This window comes from Elephas maximus, chromosome 2 (assembly GCF_024166365.1).
Source record: "Elephas maximus indicus isolate mEleMax1 chromosome 2, mEleMax1 primary haplotype, whole genome shotgun sequence".
NCBI classification, from domain to species: domain Eukaryota; kingdom Metazoa; phylum Chordata; class Mammalia; order Proboscidea; family Elephantidae; genus Elephas; species Elephas maximus.
This window is the reverse complement of record NC_064820.1, coordinates 24,352,817-24,358,816: the sequence shown is the minus strand read 5'-3', so window position 1 is coordinate 24,358,816 and position 6,000 is coordinate 24,352,817. Positions and strand designations below refer to the sequence as shown.

The 6,000-nt window shown below is 36.8% G+C and overlaps 1 protein-coding gene across 1 annotated transcript in view; it reads left to right on the top strand.

Moving 5' to 3' along the window:
- Positions 1-2,800: 2,800 nt before the first annotated feature.
- Positions 2,801-6,000, top strand: part of LOC126063261 (cadherin-18) — a 1,172,813-nt gene continuing 1,169,613 nt past the window's right edge. Inside the window, exons 1-2 of the mRNA XM_049861519.1 lie at positions 2,801-2,886; positions 3,901-4,062. The gene's annotated coding sequence lies outside the window, so the exon portion shown is untranslated. The remainder of the gene's footprint in view (positions 2,887-3,900; positions 4,063-6,000) is intronic.

The following is a 6,000-nucleotide window of genomic DNA, read 5'->3' as shown; positions in this document are numbered from 1 at the left end:
GTCTCTCTCGCTCCATCTCTATGTATGTCTCTATTTTCCTCTTACTGCCAAATTTCTTGGAAAAGAAGCCAAATACCTTTGCTTTCTATTAATCTTTTCAATGTCTCAGGCTTCCAATCTGCTAAACACAGTTTAGGGAAACCACGCAATCTTGCAGTTTGGTGCCACTGGAAATTTATGACTTGTAGGCGTAGCGGGGCCCTCAGAACAGCTCAGCCAAGTTTTTCCTTCTACTTTATCAGATCTTTACCCTATTTTACCTGAACAGCTATCCCTATTTCACACATTTCTCCACTAGCCCTCCTCCTAATTCCATCCTCTCTGTATTCTCAACATGCCTCTAGAAGCCATAAACTTTGAAAACTTCAGCTTCTTATCCCCCACCTCTACTCCGTTCTCCCAATTTTAATTTCATTTGTTTTGTCCCCTCCTCCTGTTCAATTATATAACTCAAAAATTACTACCCAGTTGATTATCTTATATTTCTTCTTTATTTCTGAATCCTTAAGGTAGTTCAGAGTATGGGCTTTGAAGCCCAACAGACACTTTCTGATTGTGTTATTGGACAAGGTAGTTAAGGTCTCTAAGCCTCACTTTCTGTATAGGTACAACAGAATAGTCGTTGTTATTGTTGTTTGCCATTGACTCAATTCTGGCTCATAGTGACCCTGTATGACAGAGTAGAACTGCCCCACGGGATTTTCTAGGCTGTAATCTTTATGCAAGCAAATTGCTAGGTCTTTTCTTCCGTGGAGTTTCTGGGTGGGTTTGAACTGCCAACCTTTCTGTTAGCAGCTGTGTACTTAACCATTGTGCAGCTGGGGCTATAACAACTATTTCACAGAGTTGTGAGCATTACATGAGATAGTGTTTGCAGAGTTGTTAGCTTTAAGTTTTTAGTGTAGTGATTACTAAATTGCACTTTTTTTTTTAAGTTAACAAGTACTTATTGAACAAATAATATATGGCTGACACAATTCTAAGTAATGCTGGAGAAAGAACATTGAAAAATTCTCTCCCTTCATGGAGTTTATTTTGTAGTAGGAAAATGTGTAAAACAAACATACAAATTAATATAAAAACTAAGAAGGGGTAAATTTATTACAAAAAAAGAGCAAATGAGTATGTCATTTATAATTCATTGGCTTTTTCAGTCACCTATCTAGGTTGAAAATTTAAAGCCTTCTTAGTCAACTTTGGTAAGCTTCTAAGTCAAGTAGAGAACTCATTTCAGGAACGCTTCTCAATATTAGCTAATTCTTCTCATCTTCACCATCCATCCACTGGCTCTATTGTCCTTTCTTCCTGGGACCTTGGCAAGGTCTCTCTAGTGACTGAGTACTCTCACCTGGGTCTCTTTCCGGTATAACCTAGGGCCTTCTACTAGATCAATGTTCCCAGAGGACAGTTCAAACCTTGTCTCTTTTCTGTTCAAAAATCTTTCAAAGTCTCCCAGTTATTCACCAAAATTCTCAGCTTGATATCCAAGGTCTGTGGCATAGTGGTTAAGGGCTTGGCTGCTAACCAAAAAGGTCAACAGTTCAAATCTACTAGTTGCTCTTTGGAAACCCCATGAGGCTGTTCTAGTCCGTCCTATAGGGTCACTATGCGTCAGAATCAACTTGATGGCAAAGGGTTTGGTTTTGGTTTTCTCTTCTTTCCAGTCATACCTTATGGGCCCTGTGTGCCTCTGCCAACACGTCACACTTTGTTCTTCCTTCAGCATCCACCTTCCCCCACCGTCTCTAACTCTGTGACCCTGTTTTTTTGCCTGTGTTGTTTCTTTCCCTCTAGAATTACCCTTTTCAACTGCCTGCAATATCTCTTTCATTCTCTTCAATAAGGAGCATTGTGCAAGCTATGCTTTTTATGTTATTATTGTTGTTATGTGCCGTTGAACCAGTTCCAACTCATAGCAACCCTATAGAACAGAGTAGAACTGCTGCATAGGATTTCCAAGGAGTGGCTGGTGGATTTGAACTATCAATTGCTTGGTTAGCAGCCAAGTGCTTAACCACTACACCACCAGGCTTCATAACATGCTTTTTTTATATTTTTCTATCCATGAGATGTAATTGCTTGCATTCGAATAATTATTGTGCTTTGAACTACTGCTAAAGAAAGTAATTAATTATTCCCTCTTGTATTTTGAAAACTCCTTATCTCCCCACCAGTTTGTAAGCTCCTTGAAAACTGACTTCTCATAATACAGTACACTCCAACTACCAAGAACACAAAGAAGCTTGTTCTCTCCTTAATTACTTTTCTGTTACTGAGAGTGCAGGGACTGATAGAAAGAGTTGCTCAATAAATATTTGCTGAACTGAGTCAATTAAATCAAGGAAGATTTGCCTCTAATAGGTGTTACAACACTTTATAATTTGGACTTAATTGAGTGTAACCCCATGACCATGCGTTCCTTATGGCCTTCTCAGTCTTCATTTACAAGACACCTTGGAACATATTACAAACTTTATTTGCATCATATGTTATTGAAGGTTAGAATTCTAATGTCTACAGCCTGAAATTTAATTCAACTGAGAATTGAGGTATAGTTAAGCATTCTTATGCAATTTACTTTATGAACGCAGTAATGTATTTGCTACAAAGAAAAAGTAACTAAAAGGTTGGGTGACCAAGCAGAGTGATTGAGAGATAAGCACGCCTCTCCTAATTAGAAACTGAGAGACTGTATTTCTAAAGTTGGCCTGACTTGACCCCATGAACTCTTTTTTTTTTTTTCTTTCTGGTAGTATGTGGGTAATGAAAACCAGTCTTGTGTTCAGTGGTTTCCTTTTGTGTTTCTTTATTCTGCAGTCACGCAGTTGAGCAGTAAACGTGTTACTTTAAGAAGAAAATCTTCTTAACCTGGAGGGGATGAATCAGGTATGAAATGCTCTATTTGATACATTCAGAGGGCTCCTTTTGTGGATTTCTGCTTTAAAATTGAAAGAAGTTTCATACACTGAAGTCTGACTCAGACTCTAGTTCAAAAATATCTACAAATATGCCTTCCATTTCCTTATGAGAAACAAAAATACCAATTACTAACTTTCTAGAATTAAAAGAATAACTTTTAACATCAATCAAAATAATGAGTTGTTTCTTAATTGATCCAAGCTATACAGGGTCGCCATGAGTCAGAATCGACTCAATGGCAACAGGTTTTTTTTTCTTTTTTTTTAAGGCAGGCTTAGCGGGAACACAGTTTCTAGCAAACAAGAACAACAACAAAAGAGCATTTGTTAGTGTAGGCAATTTTTATACTGCATTTTTCCTTATATATGTAACAGATACCTTGAATTAGAAAGATTTTATCACGTGCTGCTTTTCTGCAGTAATTCCTAAATGATGTGCAGGTGAATAATTATAAAAAAAAAAAAAAAATTTTTATCAGCCATAAGTCGAATCAACTGCACAGCAGTTTTTTTTTTTTTTTTTTTTTTTAATCAGCTAGCTAAGAAGGGATGAACTTAAAAAATGCAAAAGCTCTACAATAACACTAAGCTTGCTATAAGCTTCTGCTCTCGAACCCTCTATCTAAGGGAGATGAAATAATGAAAAAATACTTGGCTAAACTGCTGGAAAAACTCTTATTGTTTGTACCACACTTGGAAAAGCCTCTTGGGACGAGCAGTGGAATCCTTGCTATTGATTGGCTGGTTAGATAGAGGACTATTAGCTTCAGACAGGCTAGATGGATGATACGGCAGCAGCGGGAGCTGAGCGTCAGAGCTGCGTGAGCTTCAGGGTGAAAAGGAGAGGGAGAGAGGTGAACGCAAGGTGGGGAGGGAGCCGGTACACGCTCCCTGGCATCGCTGTGTGCCTGCTGCTGCCCGATAATCTGCCTTCCTCGCTCCCTCAGTCAACAACTTACTGAGGCGCCTTTTCTTTTACCAGAGGATGTCAGCTCAGAGCCCCAGCAAGAAATAACAGACTTCACCTTGGAATAGTTCGTCTCACTCCTGCAGCATTGAGGAGGATTTTTTAAAAGAAAGCAAGCAAGTCCTTTGCCAGTCCCACTTCATTCCAGAATTGAACAGAAACAGTTTCAAGCTCCAGGTAAGAAAATTAAATTTACGTTTCTGGATTTTTTTTTTTCAGTCATTTATAGGAAAATACCTCATAGCTTTGCAAGCTTTAAAAACTGCGTTTGCAGTATGTATTCACGTCAATGTTTCACACAGGCATGTGGAGTTAGGTGTGTGTGAAGACATGTTTGTACAAAAATACTTGCTGTTTTATCTCCAGTTTCATGTAAGTGTTTTTGTAAGACTACTGGAGTGTAAGTTTACAAAGCAGATACTCTCAGTGAAGAGGAGAAATAAACTCAGTGCATGTGAAAATGAGCATTTTGGGTGACAAACCTTAAAATGTGTTTACAGAAATTGTTCTTAGCTCTCAAACAACTTGGGAAATAACAGCACATGGAGAAAGAACCATGACTGCCTTAACTATGTACTATTGTATTTCATTCACAGAAGCTACTCTGTGCTTTTCAGTGATGAATTTGTTTCTAATTCTGTCTTTTGATTGCATTCTTAACTTCAACATAACATGTTCTGTCTTACATGGTGTGACATTAGACTGCCATCTTATTACGGCTAAGTTACTGCTGGCTGGAATTTAGGCTTTCAAAAATACTGAGCTAAGGCAAGGGGATAGGACTCTGGGGGTGGTTAGCTATTCTAGAGTTAATCACTAGAATTGCAAACCCATCAATTAATGTGGTAAACGCCATGATCGTACTTGTTGGTAAAGTGCCTGTTAATATACAGGAACTTTTCACTTATTAAATTTTCTGCTGGGAAAGGAGCTTGCTTCTGAGGAAGGTGATGAGATGGAGTAGGAATAATGAGCTTGAGGTAATGCAATCCTGATTTAGTTGAACAACCTTAGGTTTGTAGGTTACAAGTCTCAACTGCTAAAGAGAGGATGTTGTGATTTCTCACAAAAAAGCTTTTATTTTGTCTTGACTGGAAAGAAAATGGTTTGTGACTTTTTTTTCATCATTTATTTGCTTTTCGATCAGTGAGGAGGGATATTTCATCCTAAGAGCTACTCTGATTTCCTTTTTATGTGAAGTTCCCTGAGTCACTGCTCTGATCAAAGACCCAACTGCCATCTGCCACAGTCAGCAAAACTTTTTAACACGTCATTCAATGTTTCAAAGAAGAGTAGGTTGCCAACTCTCTTGGGAGCCAATGGAGCTGAGGTTAGGACTATTACTCTGAATGACTGTATTTGTGTGGGTGTTTCACTCAGTCATATTTTAAATGTAACTGAATATTTCAAGAACCTCATTCTTCATGACACTTATTTGGTCTCCTAAAAGTGAAATGATGTTTAAAAGCTTCCTAACAATGTAAATGTAGTTTTCTAGACATTTCCATTTATGGCAACCATATCAGAAAAGAATAATTTTGTGTTACTAAAAATCTTAGACGGTACAGTTTGTTTAAAGGAATAGAGCTATGTACTAGAGAATATTGATTTTTTTTGTCTTTGAATTGAGTCATTTGAAATAATAGTTTTATTTTTTCTATATCTCTCTTTCGAGTATTATATTTGAGGAGCAAATGTCAAACAAATACTGGGTAAGTGGCCAGCATGTAGAAACCATAAGTTTATAGAGTATCTACACACAGCATTTTTTAAATTCTATTATAATCTTATTTAGTGCTTTTCATATATTTTAATTATGTTAACTTTTTGTATAATTTACCTAAAATTGCATTTTTAATCTTTTAATTTTATTGTTTATGCAAACAAAGCTCATATATCTCATCTACTACAAGTTAGATTTAACTATTCTTATTTTTAAATTTAAGATGTAAAATGATTTAAAATTCCATAATGTTTGCTGCAAAAATATTGTCTAACTTATTATATACAATATAGTTTCCTTACAACACTGAGTTATACATAATAAAGAAAACCAATTTTCAATTACATTGTGCATTTTCTTTGAGACCTTACTATTTTGGCATGGATAGATAC